The sequence below is a fragment of the Sminthopsis crassicaudata genome, chromosome 1, assembly GCF_048593235.1.
Source record: "Sminthopsis crassicaudata isolate SCR6 chromosome 1, ASM4859323v1, whole genome shotgun sequence".
In the NCBI taxonomy this organism is placed as follows: domain Eukaryota; kingdom Metazoa; phylum Chordata; class Mammalia; order Dasyuromorphia; family Dasyuridae; genus Sminthopsis; species Sminthopsis crassicaudata.
The window spans coordinates 239980988-240007237 of NC_133617.1; the positions used below are offsets into that span (position 1 = coordinate 239980988).

Consider the following 26250-nt stretch of genomic DNA (forward strand, 5'->3'; position numbering starts at 1 on the left):
CCTTATCTTTACTTTTATTCCTAGCAGGGGATCTACTTTTTTACTTTAATGAAAAGATCAAGGCCATTTGAAATGAATGTTTTCCTTCACTAGACCTCTCAGTTTCTCACTATTGTCTCCTTTCTCCTTCCAGTCTCAGAGGATCCGGTGATCCCACTACTTTGCAAAGTCAAGTCTTCCACATGTGTCTTCAATTCCATCCTTTACCATAATCTCATGAATTCTCACCAAGAATTACCCATTCTTTTTTCTTTCTGCTCAATAGTGAGGCATTGTTATTACTTTATTAGTGTAAAGGACTTTGAGCCTGGAGATACTGAGTTCAAATCCTATAACAGCTGGCTAAGTGATATTGACCAAGTCATTTAATCTCTCTGAGTCTCATTTTCCTGAACCATATAATAAAGAGAGTAGGCTAGATCAGGGCTTCTTAAACATTTTCTATTCATTACTCCTTTTACCTGACCCTGGTGTGCAAAATAGATATACAAATCAAACATTTACTAATAATAAATCATAAAGAAATTTATTTTAAGATATTTCCTTGGTATAACATAATTTTATCATTTATTAAAGATGAAAACAATTTTGCATGCCAATGATATATTATGCTTATTTATTTTACAAAAAGAATTGTCTTGGAAGAATAGTTGATTCCTTCAACTGTTGTCATTTTTGTGAACCCCACATTCAGTGCCACAACCCCACAGTTTAAGAAGTTTTGGGGTAGATGATACTACAGATTATGTGATTGTTAAACAATGGGTATATTTGAAAGATGATGGAGAAGAGTGAAAGGTAGCAAAACATTATAGAACGTTAAATACTAACACTTTTTTTTTTAAAGGAATGAGTAGAATTTGTAAGCTGTAGGTTAATGATATAAACTAATTCCTGAGTAAATTCTGTAATGGATCATTAAAGAGACACTAAACGTTCAACAAAGGGACTGGTAATGACAAAGAACTAGCATGTTTTCATCAGGACTAGACCATACCATACTCACTTAATCTCTTATTTTTGACTGGTAAATCAGAATAATGCTGTAAATACAATTCGTTTCAGTTTTAGCCAAGCATTTGATAAAATGGAGCAACTATATGATACAGTTAATAGGGCAATAGAGCTAAAGTTAGAAAGATTCATGTTCTTGAATTCAAATCCAGCCTAAACCAGTTACTACTAGGTGTCAAGTCATTCATTTATCCCTATTTGCCCAAGTATTCTGTTTTGTAAAATGAACTGGAGATGGAAATGGCAAACCACCAAAAATAAGTTTTTACCAAGAAAACTTCAAATAGAGTCAAGTAGAGTTGGACATATCTAAACAACAACAAAATACTATTTGACAAAGTGTTTTCTGTGGCAAAGAAAGATAAGGATAGATACAGACCAGAGGACAATATAAGTTGATAGAATCAGAAGTGACTGAATGACTCAAAGAGCAATAATCTATTGTTTCATGTCAATAAGGCAAAAGATCTCTAATAGAGTATACCAGGAAGATATTCTTGGCATTGTATTATTTGACATTTAAAAAAATCAGTGGTTTAGAAGCAGGTGTATATGACTTTCTCATTTGATTTTCAGATTATAGGAAGATGGGGGGGCAGCTAATGCCCCAGATGACCATTGGGAATCAAGAAGATCTTGACAGATTAAAGCACTGTGTGACATCTAATTAGATAAAATTCAATGAAGATAAATGTGAACTCTTGTGTTTGGGTTAAAATAGGTGAAATTTTAAGTTCATAAAGAGGGAGACATGTTTTAACAGCAATTTTTATGAAAAATACTTGGGAGTATTAGTGGATTCCAAGTTCAATGAATCAGGAATGTGACATAGTAGTCAAACAAGTCAGTGAGATCTTGGACTTCATTAAAAGAAGCATAGCTTCCAGGAAGAAGGAGATGATAGAATTCATCTGGAGTATTTGTTCAATTCAGGATATCCCACTTTATGAAAGATATCAATGAATTGGTCAATGTACAAAAGAGTAGGACTGAAGTTTATGACACGTGACAAAAGGTTAAAGGAATTGAGAATGTTTAACTTTAAGAAACAAAGAATTGGGGGGACATGATAGCTGTCTTTAAGCTGTTAAGGTAGTCACTCAGAGGAAGATTTGGCTTGCTTTTTGATTTCAGAGTGCAGAGCCAAAAAAAAAAAAAAAAAAGTGGGAGTTTCAAAGAAGTCAGTTGAGGCTTGATGGTACAGAAGAACTTCCTAATGATGAGAACTGTCCAAATGTAGAAGGAGAGGCACTGGATTTCTTCCTCCATCTCAATGCTTGTCAAAGCTGGCATGACTACTTCTCTGGTATTCATAGTGTTTGGCTAGCTTTCTGGAAGACCTCAGGACCAGCCTTGATCTTAATTCAGGAGGCAGGAAAACTACCAAGAGGCTGGTCAAAGATAGAATAAATATCTTCCAGTCCTTCTTAGCCCTTATATACCTTATTGTAATTACATCATTACAGCTTACTGATTATATGTGAACTTAGAGAACCATTATATCACCATACTAAGTACTAAGTATATATGTGAAACTAAAGAACCATTATCTCATCAATTCCATTGAGTTAACACCTTGTTTCAAGTATACTTTTCCAGATTTCAGGCTTTCTATAGGTATACTAGTATGGTTGGGAATAGAGAGTTACTGATGACCCTTCCAATGCCCCAATTCTATGATTTTTAATATTCTTTTGTGAATTTGTACATGGAGAGATAATTGGGGTTAAGTGACTTCCTCAGTGTCACCTAGCTAGGAAGTGTTGTGTTAAGTATGTGAGATCAGATTTGAACTCCCCTCTTCCTGACCCTAGGGCCAGAGCTCTTATCACCTGAGACAATTCCTGACCCCCAAGTTCTATGATAAAATTAAGAATGAATAAAGAGAAATGATTGTCAGTTACCTTTCAATTGGGAAAATATGTCTGTGATTTTAATTGAGAAAAGATGTAATTTTATAAAACTTGAGAACAAGAATACAATATATTCTTTCCATAGAATCAAAGATTTATTTTTTAAATACTTTATTTTTTTCAATTCATGTGAAGATGATTTTAACACTCATTTTTTATAAAATTTCGAGTGTCAAATTTTCTTCCTCTCTCCTTCCTCTTTTATATAGAATCATGGAAAACATATTTCCATATCAGTCATGTTATGAAAAAAGAAACATCAAAAACAAAAGAAAAAAATGAATAAAAGTGAAAATAGAATGTGTCAAATTGCAGAATCTAAGATTGAGGATGTGAAGGGATATTAAAGAGCATCTCTCTCCAACACTCACTTCATAGATAGCGAAACTGAGACCCTCCCCCCCCAAAAGGTGGAAAGGCTTGCCCAAATTCATACACAATAATAGAACTAGGATTTGTATTCTAGTGTTGAGTTGTTTACCATTCTGCTCCCATCCCCACTAGATAGACCCTGTTGCTCCTCTATATCTTTCCTATATCTAATAGGAAAGAGAAAATATATGATAATATTTGGAAATAGGAAGCAGCAGTTTAAGGCCTTTCCTGAAATTAGCAAGACAATTCTCTTTTAAGGAAGTGTCTAGCCAATTGGTTGTGAGTGAAAGTCATGAGATCAGTTTTTTAATGTCTTTCAGTTAAAATGTAAGTAGTAGAAAAATTACAGGTACAATTATGGAAGGCTTTAGACAGGAACAAATGTTTTTTCGTTAGCCTTTTCAACATACTTGAAATAACATGAGAAGAAGTATAAGATTTTTCTTGTTTTTTTTTTTCTCTCTATCTTCAAAAACATAAAAGTTGATTTTTAAAATGCCTCAAGTGCTCCTCGGTGGTTCAGTAGATACAGTGCTGGGCCTGGAGTTAGGAAGACTCATCTTGAATTCAAATCCATTTCAGTCACTTACTAGCTGTCTGCCCCTGAACAAAATACTTAACCCTGTTTGCTTCAATTTTCTCACCTGTAAAATTAACTGGAGAAGGAAATGGCAAACACCTTCCTTTACTATTCCAGATAGGGATCGTGAAGATCAGAAATGTCTGTTGAGTTCAATAACAAAGATAGTTTTTTGCATTTTTTTATAAGTACATAATTTTACTTTACATATTTTGTGATCAATTATTTTCAATGATATTTTAAATTTAATTTAATTAGTATTTAAACATAAAAAATGACTGGATGATGTGCTAATCTATTTTTTTTCAATAAGCAGAATAGGGGAAAAGTCTAAACTTTAGGCTGATATAGATTAACTCAAGTTAGCACATAGGGACAGCTAATCAAATTGCCAGCATGAAAATAGGAGGAAATATTAGCTCATCTCTACTTTATAAGGCTTCCCTTGAAAATTCAATTCTATTAAAAAATAGCTGTATATGGAACTGGTGTCAGAGGAGCAGGTTTTTGTTTGTGCTTTTGAAGTTTTTTTTTTTTTTTTTTTTTTTTTTTTTTAATCCAGTTAATCTTTGGTTCTGGTAGCACAGGAAGTTTTAAAGGAAATAAAAGAAGTGAATGTGTTCTCACAGAGCTCTTATGATAGAAAAGATCTTACCATATTAAATTAAGTTAGAGGAATATGAGTTTTCCAAGTGCTTATAAAACATTGTAGCCCACAAGGGAGATAGGAATTGAGGTTTTTCAAGATTGATTCCTCAAGGAACTTTATGAAATGAAAGTAACATTCGCTTGCACAGAAGTTAAACATTGAACAGAAATAATAACTGGGTTGGATAAGGAAATTCAGATAGTAGGTAACCAATCAAATATATTCTTCTACTAAAGACTAAATGATTGCACTTAAGAAGGAAGAGATCTTTAAACTCTTGTTGTCTGCATAATTAAAACTCAACTTGGAAGAGAAAAGATAGAAGAAAATTCATAAATCAGGCAAGAGCTGTGAACCTAGGGGAATAAAGGGTGTGGAAGCCAATAGAAGTAATCCTGGGGGGATTTAAATGAGAAAATTATTACCTAGGCTTCTGGATAGAGATGAAGAATTTACTCTCTTTCTCTGAGAAATGTAGTTATTCTGTGTCTGACACATCCTCCTGGGTGCAGAAGGCAGTGGAAAACCTCTAATTGTTATTATGGCAGATGTGAGTAGGATTGAATGATTAAAGCCACAAGGCATAGAGCAATCTGGTATAAAATAGAGAAATACATGAGATTTTCTCAGATCTCAGTCCATTAACCCAAAGTTGGCATTCAAAAATGCCTCTCATTAAACAAAGGTGAGGCAAGTAGAAGCTACAGCATTGCTCCAAGCAAAGCTGAAGGTCAGTTGTAATGGGAAAATGTATCTATTTGCAGATAGTCTGTTTGCCTCTAAGCCTCTGGAAAACTGCAGACTATTGGAGATTGAAATTACTTGGAATAATGATGCTTTATGTATGGCAAGCTATGCCATTTCGATAGTCAAAAATCTTTCTTTGGAATTCTGCTCAGTCATCAAGTTAAATCATTTGGTGAACTCTAATTGCTCTCACACTTGTTCAACCCCTAACCATGCAAACCTGAAGGGAATCTATCCTTGAATCTCTTACAATGTTTTATATTTTCAATGGACTTCTCATGGCCTATTTTATTATTATTTTTGTGTAGGCCTATACTGCCTTACCATGATAAAAGTTTTATTGGGATCAGGTCCTTGTCTTACCTGTCCTTGCAGCTCTGCACTCATCTTCCATTTGGAAAGGGCAGATATTTATATTGTGGTAAATTGTTTATTTTCATGCCTCCTGGAAACTCTTTAAGGATAAAAGTTATACAGGATATATTAGTCGAAATTGGTACAGGGGAAACCCTTCTGAAGAGTTTCCTATACTAATGAAATGATAGCAAAGTACCAGTACCGTTTTGTATACTTTAAAATTCCACTTTGAACCAACCATAGGATTTGAAATGAGAGAATAAGGATTCAAATCATGTTATGTTATTTGGTAGATGAGTGACTATTCAATTTAACCTTTCTGGGATTCAGTTTCCTTATCTGTAAAACATGGAGAGTGACTTTGATGCCCTTCTAAAGTCTTTTCCAGATTTTTCTGTCTGTTTGTCTGAATGTCTCTCTCTCTGATTCTTTCTGTCTGTCTGCCTGTCTCTTTCCATTTAGGAACATGTATAGACATTATAAAATGGAGGTAATTTTAAGGGGCGATCACTAGCAATGATAACAATGATATTTACTATCATATTACAGGCACTATACCAAACACTTTACAAATATTATCTTATTTGATCCTTACTAAACCACTAGAAGACAGGTGCTATTATTATATCCCCATTTTATAGATGAAGAAACTGATACAAGACAGATTAAGTGACTTGCCCAAAATTATACAGATAGTAAACATTTGAGGGTAGACTTCAGGTCCAATGCTCTATCCATTATCCCATCTAACTGTCATAAATATTAAGGAGGATTAAGAAAGATTTCTAGTAGAAAGTGAGACTTTAGCTGAGGTTTGAAGGAAATCAAGGAAGCTGGAAGGTGGAAACAATGAGAGAGAGGACTCTAAGCAAAGAGGACAAATCAGTCCAAATGCCAGAATTTAGGAGACAGATATATGAGAAGCACAGAAAGGAGGCTAATGTCACTGGATCATCAAATATTGGAGTAGAATCAGGGGCATCTGAGTCCAAGGGAGCATGTAAGTGATGCAATATATGAAAAATCAATTTGAAGTATGTGAAAATGGAATAAACATAGATGAATTTTATCAAAAAGTGTCTACAGTACCTACCTTTATATATCTTAGCAAAGAATCCGTGTTCAATAATTCAGTTCTTACAAACTAGAGCCAACGTTATAATATCCATGATGTTTTTATAACTCAATGATTCAGTATTCTGCAAATTCATGATCAAATCACAATTTAGATGGCCTTCTCAATCATATGGCATTTTTTTGCCTCTATAATCCCTACTACTATTACTGTTACTACTACTACTACTACTACTACTACTACTACTACTACTACTACTACTACTACTACTACTACTACTATTACTATTACTGCATTACAAATCTAAAATTTGGAAGAGAACTAATTTACATATCATCTAATATACCCCCTTATTTTTCAAACCAAAAAACTGGCCATGGGTGAGTAAATTATTTATTTAAGGTCACATAAGTAATAAGCCACAGGAGAGAGATTTAAATATAGGTTCTCTGAATCCAGTGCTCTTTTTAATCTATTACCATCTTGGCTTTGTTGACATAGATTTTGAGAACTCATGGCCAACCTCCAAGTGACATTGAGATCCTAGGAAGATAAACCCTTCAATCTCAGATAATTGTGATACTGCATAGAACATTATAAAATCAACTGTGACAGATGAAGTACAATCATCATGTGAACATGCTCCCATGTATCTGGGATTATGTAGCAAGATAAGGGAAAAGGCAAGAGTTCAGAAAACATATAAGTGAAATAACTTAACAGTTTTTTTGTCCTGGATCAATGAAATATTAGTTGTGGTGTGCTATGAATGCAAAATTGTGCCAAGAGTTGTGATAACATTATTTTTGTTATTGTGGGTGTTGATTATTATCATTCATAGAGCACTTTAAGGTGTATAAAGGACTTTAATACATTGTCTAAGTAAAATATTACAGTAACTCTGTAAGGAAGATAGTTTGGCCATTATTAGTCCCATTTGGGGAGAGTTAGGTGATGCAGTGGATAGAATACTAGGCCTGGAGTCAGGAATATTGATCCTCCTGAGTTCAAATCTGCTCTCAGATATTTAGTCTTAGATACAGTCTTAGATGTGCCTTAGTTTCCTCCTTTTTAAAATGAACTGAAGAGGAAACGGCAATCCACTCTTTTCCAAGAAAACCCCAAATGGGGTGATGAAAAATTAGATATGACTGAATTACAACAATAAGCTCCGTTTTATATATTAGAAAAGTGTTGGTCAGAAAGGCAAAGTTATTATGAAAAAGGTCAGAAAATTTCTCAGAGCACCTGGATTCAAAGCCTGACTCTACTATTTACTAGTTGTGTAACCTCTGGCCATTCATTTTATCTATCTGACCTTTATTTTTTTCATCTGTGAAATGAAGGAGATGGGAAAATTCCAAAGTCTCAACTTTAAACATACAATGTGATCTTAGGTTCTATGATTCTGAGGTCTTTGGTTAAATGACTTTCTCATAGTACCACTGGTTAAGTGTTGGAGTCAAAATTTAAATTTTCTTAACACCAAGCTTAGCATTCTATCTACTTTTAAAAGAAGAATTCCATTTGCAATCATCTTTTAAAAAATAATTCTACTATGTTATGGAAATGCTTGTTTTATTTAATAAATTAAAAATAAAATATTAAAATGTAAACAATGTTTTAAAAGATGCTGATTAACCTCTATGGGTAAGACCAATCCTCATAAGAATTTCCCTTTACTAAAAAAATAATATCTGGTCAATAAAACAAATAAAAACCTTAGGATATGAAAAAATTCACTTCTGATTTCATTCATATACGCAAACATCTGGTGAGGAAATTTCTTTTACCAATGGAGGGCAACCATTTTATAAATTATGGTTTTAGAGAGTTGTTTTGAGGCCACTAAATGGTTCAACAACTTGTCCTTTATCACAGCTAGTAAGGGTCAGAGATGGTACTGGTGGGAGCTAAATTCAGAATTTTCTGACTCCAAAGCTGCTTACTTGTATTATTCTCTTATATACATTCTTCATTTTCTAAAAAAATATATAGTGTAGCTACAGAGAGAATAACATGAAGCAATTATGAACAATGTATAAAAGTTTATATTCATATGTCAAATGGTAGATCTTGTGCTCCTTTTTAAATTTTGAACTTCTGAAGCTATGGACTATTAAATATATATTTGAATTCTATGTACTTAGTAGTGAAGCTTATTTCTGGTGAGTTAATTAGCAAATGTATGATGAATTAATATTTAGTGAACAAATGTGACAATGTGCAGAAGAGAGATCTAGGAATACATATATCCTCTGCATTAGGTTGGAAATCTAATTATCTTTATAGATCCCTAATTATCATTTCTGTGGCACTGTTATTTCATAACCATGAACCAGAGGGATTCATGACATAATAACATTAGTCACTATGGTTTCTAGCAATGCTTATATTTCATCATATTTTCTTAGTCAAAATACTAGTGGCAAGCATAAGATTCCTAATTTCCTCTGATAGATGAACAAAAGTGAGGGAAGGACTAAGGAAAAGAGAGGTTAGAAATAGCATAAAGTTCTTGTGAAGTTTCTTTTCCCAAATTGTATCTCACTGCTTAACCGTATTGAGAACAATATGGCATTAATGGAATTTGATAAATTTTGTTTATACAATATGAAAACATATTATGTATAATCTATATGAGAAGTCCTACATGAGATGAGGTAAAGATGAATTAGATATTTTCTTTATCTCAAAGGAGCATTCCAAGTAGCAAGAATATTAGAGAATGTTCAAATAAGTACAACATAATATATATATATATATATATATATAGAAATATATATATATATATATATATATATGTGTGTGTGTGTGTGTGTGTGTGTGTATGGAATCACTTCTTTAAGCTGTTAATTATCTTTCTAAAACTTCCTTCCATAAATATATTTTATTTTATTTTCCAATTTTTTTTTCTAGCACACTCATTTAGTTTAACAAATCTTTTTAGTTCTTAAAAAAAAGACAGCACTTGCTTTACATTTTTCCCCAGGAACTCTTGTTGTGCTTGTGCCTAAATTGCATTTTTCTTTTTGTCTTTGACTGTAGATGCTTTGAAAACTTTTCCTTCTGGATTTGTGTCTTGAGCTTTCTTATTGTTATAATAGCTCTTTATAGTAAAATTCTTTTCTTATAAGCCCAGTATTCCAATATACTTTCTGACTTTGAATTTTATGTTGGATCCAGATTCTGTGCATTTCTAGGAGGGAATGTGTGAACTGAGTTTTTGATCTCTTGAGTCAATGCTATAAGTGATATAACAATGATAAAAATAGGACTCATCAAGAAAAAAAAGATCACTTCAGGGTATGGTGAGCTAGTAAAACTTCATGGAATTGGTTTAATTTCAGCTGACCAATTAAGAATGGTTATGAATTCTGCAGCCAGAAATGCTTGTTAAACTAAATTGCCAATTGAAAGAACAGCATAGGCAAAAACAGAAGTAGGAAAACACAGGGTATATTTGGAAATGATTGTTTTGACTGAAACACAAGATTCATATAAGAGGTAAAAGCCTACAAAGGGTGAGTAGTAACAGAGTGGTACATAATAAGCATGAAAATATATTATAGCTTAATAAACACAGAAGTAGAATAAGAGTTAAAAGGTTTGTCCTGAGATTTTCATCCCAACTAGATGGTGGAACTTCAAAAAAATCACATAGTCATTCTATATTTCATTTACCTAATGTGTAACATAGAAATAATAGTATTTTCCCTAATTATCTATTTATTGGATGATAAAGTGAGTTGCCACATGACAATGTTTTGACAAGATATAAAATTACTACAAAAAGGTAAATAATTTTTAATTATTGTTCCAAGATAATGAGTTTGATTTTATTTGATTGGCAAAGGAAATTGAAATTTATTTTTAAATTATATATATGTGTGTGTGTATGTATGTGTATATATACACAAATATAAATATAATAGTATACATTATATATGTTGTATCTATAACATATACACAAATATAAGTACAAGTATATATAATATTTATTTACATGTGCAGATATGCACCTAAATACACATATCTACACATATGCACATGTGTATGTATATGTATATACGTCTGGAGATATTGACACAAATATACATATTGTTCTGTCATTCAGTCATGCCTAACTCTTCATGACCTTATGGACCATAGCAAACAAGACTGTTCTGTTCTACACTACCTCCTGAATTCTTAGATTAGTTTGTTTGTTGCTTCCATGACACTGTTTATACATCTCATTCCCTATTGCACCTTTCTCCTTTTGGTTTGAATTTTTGCCAACATCAGGATCTTTTTCAATAGACCTTTATTAACAGTCCTTTCTTGTTTTCTCCTTATGTAACCAAAGTATTTAAGATACAGTTTTAGTATTTGTCCTTCCAATGAATAGTCAGAATCAATTTCTTTAAATATTGATTGATTTGGTCTCCTTGCTGTCCAATAGACTCTTAAAAGCTTTCTGTAGTATCACAATCTGAAACTACTAATTCTGTGATGCTCATCTTTCTTTATAGTTTAACTTTTAGAGATATTCATTACTACTGTTAAAGCCATACTTCTGATTATATGGACTCTATTTATCTGTATATATCTTTATTTACATATCTATATTCATTTAGGTTACAAATAATCACCATATTCTGGGCAATACTAAGTCATGCTCAAGACTTTACAAGAGATACAAAGGTTCAAGGTATTGCATAAGGAAGTTAGTATATACACAAATAATTGTGATTCAAAATCTATGTGATAAGATAATAAGAGAAATATTTTTAGGTGCAATGAGAATTCACAGAACGAAGGGAGAGCTCTTCAAGTTTGGTAAAATTAGTGACTATTAAGCATTTAATCCTTAGAGCTTAGTTTTGTCAGGTGATTCTCCTCTGTAAGTGGATTTCTATGCTACTAATATTCATTGTATATAGTTTTATTTCTTTTCTTTCCTTCCTTGAAATATTAATTCATTAATATCACACTGCAGGAATAACAAATTAGTCTTCATGGAGACAATAATAGTTTTTGGACCTTGGAAGGCAAATGAAATTTGAGTAGGTGAAATTTGGAGATGAATGTGTATGCATGTGTGTTTCTGATGGCATTTTAGATATAAGAAAAAGTACAAAGGCAGGAAAAGAATGTCGTATGTTCAAATGATGGCATGTATTTTCATTTTGTGCCAATATAGCAGATGTTAGGACAAATGGTATGAAATAAATGATAGCTATCTTTAAGTATTTGAAGGGAGTGACAGAAAAACAATTTGACTTGCACTTCTTTCTTTCAGAAAAAAGAAATAATAGAAACTGGTGGATGTGGCAAAGAGACATTTTTGGTACAACACAAAGGAAAACTTCCTAATAATTAGAACTATGCAGAAATGGGATGGCTTCCTTGGAAGTTAGCAGCTTTCTCCTTCCAACTAAAAAACAAAACAAAAATTAAAAAAAAAAAAAAACCCAAAGAGCCAGTTATTTGATACAAAGAAAATTCTTGCTCAGATATGGATTGGTTTAGATGGTTTCTAAAGTCCCTCTCATTTCTGAGATTCCATGATTCTGTGAAATAAATCTGTAAATATTGAGGAGGGGCTGGAACACAAAGATAAAAAGCTTTAATGATAGTTAAGGAAAAGAAATACAAAACATTGCAGGTTTATAAGCAGAGAAATAACAAAATTATGTACTAAATGAAAAGAAAAGATGACAATGCCTTAACTCATGCTCAAACTGATTAATTGTTAATATGAGTGAAAAATTAGAATATCAGGATAGTTTAAAAATATAAATTTATAATGGAGAAGCAATTTATTATGTGAAAATAACATAAAATATTTTAAAACTCTGAATTATTGAGGACTTGAAAATCCCTTTCAAATTTTCATAGTTTTTATAAGATGCTTTAAAGTGAACCATCAAAAATAAATGTTATGGTGTATCCTTATGAGAGAAAGATACTGATTTTAGGGGATATTTTCACTTGCCTTTGTGGAATAGTACTTCATGATCTGTTCAAGTGTTCGTTGTATTGTGAATTTCAGATCCTGGAAGCTTATTCTTTATTAGACACTAATTCAGAAGAACTTAAATGTGTGTCTATTGTTATTACTTTGAGTTTTTGAAAAACTTATTGAACAGATACTTAAAAAAAACCAAACTGTTGTAATTAAAACTCACATTAAGAAGATAAAGCTCTTCCCTTGTATTCTCATCTTAAAATTTCAAATCTTTATATGTGTGCTTTTACAAAGCACTTTTTAATAATGTTGTATTTAGGTAAGTAAATTTATAATCACAGATTGCATATGATTAAAATCAATGCTACCTTACAAAATTTTTTCTGGTGTTTTTTTTTTTTATATAGAGTATATCTATATCTACACATATTTCATTCCAGGGCCTATTTTATACCACACCTTTTTTTTAGAATAGAGTAAATATGTATGATATAATAAAAATACTGTTAGGTTTGGGTACCTGTGAACTATTCCTTCTCATATATTTGATTTAAAACTGAATTTCCATATCCATATGCACCATAAATTCTACATTTTAAAATCTAAGACCTAAATCTTCTATTCATATATGGTGATTGCAAAACCAGGGAGGTAAATGTGTGAGAAGCCATCAAAATGACATAAATTCCTCTATTTGGGACCAGTTGATTTTGGCAAATCAAATAAGGGAAATGACTGATAGTGAACAAGTGTAGTAAACTTCATGCAATTGTTATATTGTGTACTTCTATATTTTTATACTTGGTGAGAAGCTCATTGAAAAAATTTTGCTTTTCTATTTAATAAATAGCTATTAAGTACCTATTGTGAGGAAAGCACTGTACTTGATGCTTGAGTTATAAAGATGACAAAAAAAACACAGCCCCTGCCTTTAAGGAGCTTAACATGTACTAAGCAACATGGATGATAGGATACAATATGAAACATAATAACATGTTTACATAGCATGTTAGGGTTTACAATACTTTTTTCACCAAAGTTCTGTGAGATAAGTTTCATTTTTATTTTAGAGAAAGTTCTAAGACATCAGTGATTTGAAACTGATCACTGGTAACAAATTCGATGCCTTAGATGAGTTTCAAAGCCAGGTTACCTCACCCCAAGGCTAGCACTTTCTCCAACAACAGCAAGGATAGATAACTTTTATATATAGTATCTATAATGGGCTAGGCACTGTACTAAGTACTTTACAATTATCTCATTTGATTCTCAAAATAACCTTGGAAGGTAGGAGCTATTATTATTTCAATTTTGCATATGAAGAAACTGAGTCAAGCACAGTTTAAGTGTGATCTTTCCCCACGTCACCAAGATCACATTTGAACTTCCTGATTCTAGTCTCAAACACTCAAACAAACATTCAAAGTATTAATATATTTTAAAACTGATATTCTAAAATGGATGCCTTGAAATGATCCTTCCAAGTTAGGGAAGCTTAGAGTACTGGCCCAGAGTGATAATATGCATTTCTAGAATCTGTAAATTTAAACTAAGATCTCAAAAGATTTGACTGTCAAGATAATGGATTTTTAAGCTATGGATAAACTTAAAACCAATTTTATTAGGGTCTATTTGGGTGCTTAGATTCTATATCCTTTATAGGGGCAAGAACATACCCTTAAGTATGGGTAAAATCATGATATGATTCTACCCACTAAGCCACCTAATTATATCAAGAGGGGAGGTTATGTATTTTTAGTTACAGCATGCATTTTAGGTAAAATACAATTTCCACCTACAATATGTACTGTAGTCAGACATATATTTTATCTTCAAGGAAATTGACAAAATTGAAATGATAATGCAACATATTTATGCACTTTGCCAGTAGACATTTTAGCACAGCACCACAATTTGGAGCTGGAGGGGACTTTAGGGGACATCTAACCTGATAGGATGAGATGAGGAAACTGAGTCTTAAGGAGGATAATTGATTTGCCTAAAGTCACCGGTCAAATTTGAAGTCAGGTGCTATGTCTCTTAAGAGAGATACCTTTCTAATTTACCACAGTCATTAACTACAATGAATATTTCCCTTCAAGTTTTAGTTTTCTTCAATACTTTCTTTTGCCAAGCAGACTTTATAGAAAGTATGGCATAAAAAGATAGTGAATTTAATAATGCTTGAGGAAATGATAAATGACAACATTGGCAGGGTGCCATGATTGAAATAAATGAAATAACCCAAGAATGGAATATCAAAGGCAAAAAAAAAAGATAATTTGAGAGCTTCAGGAGCAGAATTTCTACTTTTAAGAGTCATTGTAATAAAATGGTAGAGAGCATTCAAGAGGTACTTCTCCATTTTCTTCTTATAAATATTACTTCTTTAACCAGTATGCTAGCCAAATTGTCTTTAGAAAAGAGAAAAATCATATTAGATACAGTTAAAGTCAAATAGCCATCCCATTTAGTTTCACTTGTATAGCAACAAAGTTTTCAGAAATAAGACAAATGAAGAGTACATAACATTGGTTTCTTAAAAAAGATTGGACATTTTCTTACTTTTGTGTTTTTATAAGAATCATAGATTGTTGCCATAGATAATAAGAATTGTTCAAATTAATTGCAAAATTCTAGGTTCTTTATATTTGAAATAGATACCACATAAGTTTTTGAGAAAAAGGCTGTGAACCTTAGAGTGTTTGGGAAAGCAGTTGTTATTGCTACTGTTGTATCAAAAGAAGAAAAAGTTATACAATTCCTCTGTTTATGTTTCCTAAAACTCTCCTACCATTCATTACATAAACAATAACATTTTTCTGGTGTCTTTTTAAATAGAATACACTGTTTCCTATAGGATGAGCAGGATGCTTATTTCAACTAATGAATAGGCAAGAAATACCTTCTTTAGAAGAATGATTTTTTTTTCATATTACTTTTAACCAGGCATCCGAAAATCTGATATTGCATAGTGTCTCAATTAGAAGGAATGAAGCTGCACTTTCTATAATAGCAAAATTCTACACTTTAACATTTAAATGAATTCAGGATTTCATCCTTCCTGCTGCACCTTTTCCTTTTAAGTAACATAACATCTATGCACCTCAATAGACAATCTTCATGCTTATCAATAACTGAAAAATCTATTAGTTTAGAACTGACCCTTTTTGAAATTTAGCTAGGTCTACAGACTCCAGGCATGCATATAATTAGTCTGAGTCCATACTCTAAGCTTCCCTAACTTTGAAGGATAATTTCAGGACATCCAGTTTAGAATATCTAGTTCATGGTATAGTGATAGTATTTTAGGAAAATTTTGTTCATTTACTAAAAGTCTAGTATGAAGGTGACTCTAGATTACTGGAATCAATGCCAATAACTGAAGAGTGGGACTTTAGTAGGAGAATACAATTTCATATTTTTTCCTAAATTTCTACTAAAATCCTAAAGGATCAATGTATTCTGGATGAGCATTTTTTCTTCAATATGAGCTAAGCTTTTCAGCAAGGGCAAATTTTGTAAAGCATATATCACCAACCTCAATGAGTCACCATTCTGCAATTGCCAACAGTTACCTCTGATCTCCAAATTTAATTGCTTTTTTCTCAATTCTTATAATTCCTGACTTTCTGATTTGTCTTCTGATTGCATTATTCAACTGAACTTGTCCTCTCCAAAGTTAGTAATGGTCCTTTAATTGTCAAATCCAATGACCTTTTCATAATTCTCATCCTCTCTGTAATCATTGACTTTGTCAATTACACTCTGCTCCTTGATCCTCTCTTCTTTCTAAGGTTTTCTGACACTGATCTCTACTTATTCCCTGTCTCTTTTGATGGATTATCCCCATTAACTGTGGGCCCAAATCTCTGTTCCCTTTTGTTTCTATATTGTTATTTGGAGATCCCATCAACTCTAATGGATTTAACTATAATCTCTGTGATTCTCAAATCTACTTATTTAACTCTAACTTTTCTTCTAACTTCTATGTTTGTATCTCTAACTTGCTGTAGGATATTTTGAATTAGATATCTGGTAGATATCTTAAAGGGATACAAAACTGAACTCATTATGTTTTCTCCATCATCGCCCTACCCATTTCTTATTTGTTAATGTCAAGAGTTTTGCCATCCTCCTGATAACTCTCATTAATAACCTAGGTATCCTCTTTGACTTTCTCTTTCCTCACATACTTAATATTTTTGGCCAAGGCTCATTGATTTTACCTTTGTAACATCTCTTGCCCCTTTCTTTTCCCTGCTATTAACATCACCTTTGTTCAGGCCTTTATGTCCTCAAGGTTGGACTATTGTAATAGTTCATGTACTTGGTCTGCATACCACAAATCTTTCTCTACTCTCTTGCATTTTCAACTCTGCTGTCAAAATTATCTTCTTCAAGGGCAGATTTAACTCATTACTCAGGAAAGTTCTGTGGCTCCCTATCATCTTCAGAATTGAATAAAAAAATCCTCTATTGTTGTTCAAAACTTTTTAATAGCCTTCCTTCCCCATCTAGTCTTCTCACATTAACCATGGCCCCATACTCTGCTATCCAGTTAGATTGGACACTTTGCTATTTAATCAAACAAGTTACTTTACCTCCTGAACTTTCATTTTTACAGTCTGTTTCCCCTGCCTGGAATGGTCTTACTCCTCGCCCCACTTCCTGTCTTTCGTGGCTTCCTTTCAAGTCTCAGCTAAAATCTTACTTTCCAGGAGAAATGTTTCATACTTTCTCTTAAAATGGAATGCTTTCTTTCTCTAATTTCTAATTTATGACTTATTTATGCAGTTGTTTGTTTATATTACATTTCATCAGACTGTTACCTCCTTGAGAATGGTATCTTTTGTCTTCTTTGTTTTCCCAATATTTAATTTAGCACAGTTTCTGGAACAAAAAAGGCATTTAATAAAAGTTTGTTGATTGACTTTAATATCATAGTCCTGGATGTATTTATGTTGAAGGTCTGACAAAGATGAGGAAAATGTCCAAATTGGAAAAATCATATGTGTATATATGAAAGACTCTCATGAAGGTGAAAATATAATTGTGAGGATGTAGAGGGAATGCTACACAAAGTATCTGATGGAGAGAGTGATAAGAAAAGAATGTAAAACATGTTGACTCTTAATAAAAGAAATTACCAACATTATCAACAATTGCTGACTAGTGTTCCTACTTTTCTACCTATAGGAAATCTTTATGAGCATATGTACACAAATTGAGTGTATTTCTAATATGGATATTAATAGCTACAAAACAGGCTGTTGCAAATGACATTCAATGATAGATAGCTTTACAATTTCAATAATTTTAATTTAAAATATTTAAAATTATTATGCTTGTAATTTCAAAACTTATTGGAAAATATAGAGAATAACATGACCTATAATACTGATTACTTTTTGATTATGAAGAAAATTATTTGTAAGAACGAAATACTATCATAAAGGCTCTTTCCCCAAATATTGAGACACCTAAATATTATATACCAACATTATTCAAAATTTCTCAGGCGATACTACAGAAACAATTTAGTTCAATGACTTCATGATTATAAAAATCAGGTGAAGCACTAAATAAAGAGGAATATGCTGCCTGAAATTGTTTGTCAATGTGATTGAGGAGAATCAACAGAAAGTTCAAATTGACAAGGTACTGATATGGATGATGAGTCACAGCAAGTTCTGAAATACTGCAGTGCCTTCTGGAATAGATCTATAACCATTACAAGTTTTTGTAAGTTATTCACCATGTAAAGAGCAAAGAGATGAAGGATATCAATTGTCCAGATTATGACAGAGCTTGTCTATCTCTATTTATCTCTAGGATACACTCTCCAGAGGGGACAATATGTCTGGCTTGGAATTGAACAGGAGAAGGAAAGAAGACTAGAATGCTTTTTAGGAAATTAAAAATTGTCTTTAATGTTCCTGAACTTCCCTTAGAAAAAAGGTCTATTTTTTAAAAAAAAGTAATTTGTATTGAGATTTCTATGTGAGAAGGGAATATAGAATACAATAGAAACCAAAGAATTAAAAATAATAAATGACAGAAAAAGAAAAATATTTCAATAGATAAATATGTAATAGGAAAGTAAGATAGGATGGTCACACAATGAGTATGAGGACAGACAGATTATGGTACTGGTACTGTTGTAGTGTTAAGAGAAAGCAAAGAAGGCCATTACTAATTTGGTTAGATCCTTAGTGTTGAAACATTGGAGAACATGAAAAAGAACCCACCTAAAACAGATCAGACATGGATGAGTTTGGATCTATATTACTGGAATGATCTTCCAAATCAATGAGATTTATTTTAGTAATTAAGAATTTGATTTCTCCAACACCTCCAGCATCAATAAGTTCTTCCCATTTTTTCTCATCATCACCATCTTAAAATAGCTGCTTACTAGCATTTGCTTATTTTCTTATAGTAGCTTTATTATCCTTCCTGCTCAAAACTATTTCCACCAATTCCTCCTTCATAGTATCAGAATAATCTTTTTTATACTAAGATCTAATTCTGTCACTTTTCAGCTCAAAAATTCTTAGAATTTCCTGATGATTATTGAATAAATTCAAGCTCTTTTTGAATTCATGGTCTTTTATTTGTCACAATCCTAGACATTGTGTTTTATTTCAATCTCTTTCCACCCTACTTTCCGTATAAAGTGATTAGTACCTACCTCTGAACAAGCACAGCAATCTCCCACCTCTATACTTTTGTTTTCATCATTCCGAGTCCAAAATGCATCACCTTTTCCTCTTTGCTAATTAAATGCATACTCATCTTTGAAATTCCAGCTCAAAAGCCACTTTTTCTATGAAATCATTTGTGATCCCAACTGTAATTAATAACTTTCGCCCTTGTTCTTCAAGTCATACATTTTTGTAACTAATCCATACGTCAATTTTTGTTTTATAATTCATGTATACTTGTACTTTATTTTCGTAGTAGATCATTTTTGCCAGGTGCCTACATGCCTGGAGCATTTTCCCTCTTCATTTCCATTTCCTAGCTTCAACAATTTCATTCAGTTCTCACCTTTTGCAAGAAGCCTTTCCAAGTCTTCTTTAATTTTAGTGTTCTTACTCTGAGATTACCTGCTATTTATTCTGTATGTATCTTGTTTATTCATAGTTGTTTGCATTTTGTCTCCTTAATTAGATGTCTCCTTGGGAAAGAGCAAGCACTTGTGTGTTTATTTATTTGTAATCTTTCTTTGTATCCCCATTGGTTAGTACAGTGTCTGGCAAGTAAGAGGTACTTAATAAATGTATAGTTTGTGAATAATTGATAGGATCTGTCACCCCCTGCGTATAGAACTTTTTACACTGTTCTTGTTGTTGCTTACTCATTCAGTCATGTCTGACTCTGTGACAATATAGGGTTTTCTTGGAAAAATATTGGAATGGTTTACTTTTTCCTTTTCCAGTAGATTAAGGCAAAGATTAAGTGACTTGTCCAGAGTTACACAGCTAGTGAGTGTCTGAGGCTGGATTTGAAGTCATTCTTCCTGATTCTATTCACTGAGATACCTTCCTCCCTCATTTCTCAATTATTGATACTCAACAATGTTGGTTGACTTAAATGGGATTACCTTAAATTTTTAATTTCCCCTTTTACCTGGCAAGAATTCTCCAACTGCTATTGTCTCTCTCCATCCCCCTGGTTAATTTATAATTACTTCTTATGTGGTTTTTTAATATATTAATGTATATACATATTGCTTCACTCATTGGAATGTAAACTCCCTAAAGGCAGGGATTGTTTCACCTTTTTCTTTGTATATAGTTAAAAAACCAATTTCATTATTGTCACATGTGTGACTAAAATGACTCTAAATCTTAAGTGAAAAAAAGAGGAAATTACAGTATCAATTTCACAAAGTTGTACTCAGACTCAGATGAGATAAATTCATGTATAACACTTTGCAAACATCAACAAATTATTGAATATCAGTTGTTTTTATCTGTCTTGTGCATAGTGCCTTGCCTTTCATCTGCATTTAGATGTGTGGTCAGAATGAGAACAATTTATGTAACAGGTAATTAATGATATATGTAAAACTGCAAAAGAACTAAACTAATTAATAAAAAATATCCATAAAAATACAATGAAGAAACAAAATTTTTTAGGCAAATTACCCCTGAAAATATCCATAGGCAAAAACAGGTAATGGACCAGTGGGAAGCATTCAAAGAATATTAGCCAAAAAAATAGGATATATTTAAAAATATTAAGTAGTTGGATAATGCAGTAACTGAACGAATTAAAAATATTTTGAGGAATTGCCAAAAGACTGCAAACTAAGTCTTACATTAAAAAGAAAGAAGTCTTTTAAAAAGAAAGAAGTCTTACATTGAAAATGAGTGTTTTAGAAATATCTAGATGTCTGAAAGTAAAGAGAAAAATGACAAAAATAATGGTAAATAACTAGTTAACACTGTGATCATCGTGATAAGAAATAATGTCTTATGATGTAACTAAAATAAGAGTAAAGTTCAGTGAGATTTTTTGTTGTTTGCTTTTAATAAATTAAAAATCAATAAAGGGTCACTGGGCAGGAATTTTTATGTTAGCATAATGTCTTATGACATATAATTCATGTAATTTGTCTTCTGCCTTATATGAAAATGTTAAGATATTAACTTAAAAGCTAAATCAAAAAATTAAATATACAACTCTGTCTTTGGGGAAGGTGCTAATAATAATAACTAACATTTACATAGTGCTTAATATCTGCCAGAGATTGTGCTAAATGATTTACAGTTATCATCTTGTTTGATACTCAGAACAACCTTGGAAAGTAGATGACTTGCATTTTATAGATAAGGAAACTGAGGCAAATAGGTTAAGTACACAACTTCACACAGTTAATAAGTCTGAGAATAGCTTTAAATAGCTTCTTTCTTCCTTCTGGCCCAGAGCTCTCTATTCACTGTACTACATAGATGTCTCTAAATTAACAGTTTACCACAAAAGTCAAAACCCAATAATTTAAATGGAATAGTGATGAGAATGATCATTAAATTTGCATTTATTTTCATTGCAAGTAGAAACAATGACAAAGTTAGGAAGAAAACAAACCAAATATTAAAGAACTTCCTTTACATGAAAAAATATGTCATGAAATTTGATTGCAATTATTTGGCATCTATGGTAATTTACACACAATGAGTTAATTTACCACTGCATTATCTATTTTAAAAGAGATAGGATCATAAAATTAATACCTAAAACAATATTTGAGGAGGATAATCAATATAATTAAAAATTCAGACCATTTTCATGTAAAACTCCATTGTAGAAATAATTTGAATGTAAATAATATGCTATTTTAAATAATTCTTCCTTGTGCATTAATGCAGCAATGGATCCCCATTCTACAATAGTTTTAGCTATTAATTTGCTGATATATGTCCTCATCTTCAATACTTCACTAATGCTTTCTTTATCAGTTCTCTCTTGGTTATCCAAATAAACTTTCTTCAGGCTTTGTATATACTTTAATCTCTCTGCAGCACTAAATACCCTTCATTTCCCAAACTTTTAGTTGTTACCATTTTCAAAGCTCAATCTTTAGCCCTTTATTTTATCCCTCTAAACACAGATCTTTTGCTCTCATTTTCCTCTCATGCCTCAATGATTATTTTTATGGAGATAACATCCAAAATGATATCTTTTTCTCAAAATTTTTATTTACATATTAGCTTAGTATTCCTGCAAACTGTTCATTATGCTCAACATTTTAACTTGCAAAAATACTACCCACCTGAGCTGATTCATTTTTATTAATGATATTAGGTTTCTTAGACTCATCTTTGGTTCTTCCCTCTCCATAGGTCCATAGATTTAGAACTTGAAAAAACCTTCAAGATCATTTTATACAATCCCCTTATTTTGAGGATGAGGGAAAAAATTTACCTGAAGTCACATAATGAATGACTAAATTGAGTCAATTTGAAATCCTCTGATTACAAATCTAATTCTTTTCCCCTTTATAATATACTACCATTCATTTCCTATATGTACATCTACCAAGGTGTAAGGGCTACCAAGACCTGATTTTCCCCCTTTCCCACTCCCCTCTATTTCTCTTCCTCTCTCCCTCCTTCTTTCCCTCCCTCCTCTTTCCTACTGACATTACTTGACATCAGACTTATAGAAACATGACCAGGTTATTGCAATAGCTTCCTATTTAGAGTCTTTGCTTTTGGTCTCCTCTTCTTATTCAACCCACACTTTGCCATAAGACTAATCTTACTTAGATATATATCAGTGCCATTTTAAGAATCTATAATTTCTTCTCTTTTCCTAATGTTTAATGTTTGGTATTTAAAGCCATATATAACTTGGCTCCATCCTATTTTTTTAACTTTATTATGCACAGCTCCTTCCAATTATATTACTCTCTATTCAGTGAGTAATAGAACTTTTAAACTGTTCTTCTCCATGGTACTCCATCATTCATCTGTATGCCTTTGCACTGGTAGTTCCTCTATTCCTGGATTATGTTCCTTCTTAAATGCTGAATCTTGAAAATCCTGATGTCCTTCAAGATTCAACTTGACTCAAAAAAGAAAATAATGACTAAAGAAGATTTTGTGAAATGTTATTGCCAGAGAATTACAGAAAATTAGAGATGGAAAGGAACTTCAAGGTAATAAATATTCTTTTTAGCAACTACTTATTCTTTGTTTCACTCTGTTTTGTTTATTTCCTCTTCTGAATTAGATTGGCAATTCTTTCTTTGATTGTTTTGTTTATTTTGGGTGAGCCAATTGGGATTAAGTGACATTAAATCATTATTGAATATTCTATACACTGGTTCCTATATCAAATTTAAGATTTAAATATTTATTTATATAGATTAATGTGGATATATTTATATATTAATTATATTTATATAACTAAGGCAATCATGAATAATAAATCAAATGAAATCTACAACTAATGATGTTATATTAATTTTAAATCATAACAGAAATATAATAAGAACTTGTTTCTATAGGTGATTTCTTCATTTTTTTCAACAAGGCATGGGACTAGACTCTGTGGGAGAAATAAAGGTAAATAATACAATAATTGCCCTTAAGGAAATTGTACTCCAGGGAGATGAATAAAATTATGGAAATTATTTTAATAAAAAGAACATGGAAAAATTCCCGATACCCACCCTCTGTCACCTTGTCATGTCCTGTCAGAAATCTCAGTCATGTCTCTGAGGTTAAATTTTCCCTATAAAAACCACTTATGGGACTTTCCTTTGAAAACTACATGAAACCAAGCCTATAAATGGAGTGTAATGGAATGAAACCATTCTTCTGCTCAAGATAGACTGAAAAAACTTCAAGAAAGGTCAGTTTCATTGGGGTGAAAAGGGTGTTCAGCTCAGCTCAGATAAATTGTAGGAAAACCAGTGAGAAGGTCTTAATCACAGCAAATCAGAATGTAAGACCTTTAATCCAGGCTCAGTAGAGGAGCAAATCAGTGGGGCAGCTTCCAGTCCCAGCTCAGAGGGCAAATCTGGGAAGCCATGCTGTTTCCTAAAGCTACTTCCTGAAAACACAAGGGGCCCCTGTGCTCAATCCAAGACTCAGAGCTGCACAGAAAGCTTGGGACAATGCCTCCTTTACCGTAGGAGCAGAGCTCCACTTAAAAAGTAAAAAACAGAGAAAATGTCAAAATCAAAGGGAAAAAATGAGCAAGAAACAGAAAAGAATCTTGGCCATAGAAAGCTGCCATGGTGACAAAGAAGATCAAAACACAAACTCAGACAAGAACAGAATGTCCACAGAGGAAATTTCAAAGAATGATATTAATTGGTCTAAAGCTCAAAGAGGCTTCTTAGAAGTGCTCATAAAAGACTTCAAGAGGGAAATAAGGAAAAGGAAAAAAATAGAATTAAACAAATAGAAAAAGATATAGAAAAAGATAACTAAAGAAAACCATACATTAAAAACTGGAACAGAGCAAATAGAAGCTAATGACTATGTTAGATAGCAAGAATCAATCAAAAGAATGAAAAATGCAAGAAAATGTGAAATACTTCATTGACAAAACAGCTGACCTGGAAAATAGATCCAGAAGAGAAATTATTGCCTTATCTGAAGGCTATGGCCATAAAAAAGAACTAGGATAGTATCCTACAAGAGATCAATAAGGAAAATTTCCCCAATATTCTAGAAACACAAGGGGAAATACTGATTGAAAGAATCCATTTATCATCTTTGGAAAGAGATCCTACAAGGAAAACCCCAAGGAACATTGTTGCAAAAATCTTAATCATTCAGTTTGGTACAGAAATTTATCTGACCCTATAAAGAAGTAGGAGGAAAAAGAGAAAAGAAAAGGGAGGGGCAGTATAGAAGGAAGGGCAGAAACATTAGGGGAAAAGCTAAGAGAAGAGAGAAGGGGTGACAGAAGAGAAAGTAGTAGGTGGAGTATTAAAAAAATTACTAAGAGAAGGGGGAGAGGAGAAAAGAGAAAAGGTTGTGGGTGGGATAGGTAAAAAGCACAAGTAAGAAAGGGGGAGGGATGATAGTAAATAAGGTAGTGGGTGAGGTAGGTAAAAAAAAACAACAGGACAGGGTGGAAAGAGAGAACAAAAATATATATATATATATATATATGGAAAAATAGGATGCAGGAAAATAACATAATCATAACTGTGAATGTGAATGGAATGAAATCTCCCATAAAACAGAAGCAAATAGCAGAGCGGGTTAAAAAACAGAATCCTATAATAAAAAAAAAAATTAAAATTACTTATGGATCATTTTATGGCTACTACCTTTCTTTTGGTCAGTGCACCATTGCATTCTACCTTGTGTCTTTCTCCTTACCTTTCCCTATACCACCTGGTACCTCCTCAAACTTTACTATGTTTCTCAACCCCACTTTCCGTTCTTATAGCTAAGTAATTCTTTTAGGGTACTTAGTCCCTTTCAGAATTTAACCTACCATCTAAGGACATGCCCCAACATCATGGGGTGCTCCTTTTCTACTGGGTACTTGTGAGTTCCACTGAGGAATTTGTTTTTCATATACTGTTGCACTCTATTTCATATTTACCATTCTTGGTATTTATTGTATCCCTTCATTTTGTTTATATCTTATTCCCTAAATAAATCTACTTTTTGCCAAAAGGAAAAAAAAGAATATGAAGGTACATTAGAGGTATAGAATGATTTATAGTTATAAGAAAGTAGCTACATGAAATATTTCTTCAAATAATCTCATAGATTTATGAATTTAAAATTTTCTTATTAAAATTTCTAAGAAATTTTAAAATAGGGCAATGGATTCTCAGAAGAGTGGGAGGACATGATTGAGAAAAGAAGATATTTTATGGCAAATGAAAGCAATTTCTACCATGGAAAAATTCCCCAATATCTACAGGAATTGGTATCGCTAAGAGTGAGGCACAACTGAAAAAGGAGACCAGGGTAAAATATCTAAAAAGCAATAACAGAAACTTTTTAAAAGAAGGAACCTTACATAGCTACCTTATAAGTTTTAATTCCACAAGGAGTATAGAGACTAAAGAAGGAATAAATTGATATGAAATTTAGC

General features: G+C 32.2%; 1 protein-coding gene across 1 annotated transcript in view; it reads right to left on the reverse strand.

Annotated features, from left to right (window-relative positions):
- The window catches only part of CHST9 (carbohydrate sulfotransferase 9), a 333686-nt gene that overhangs the window by 290495 nt on the left and 16941 nt on the right, over positions 1-26250 (reverse strand). The gene's annotated exons all lie outside the window — the stretch shown is intronic.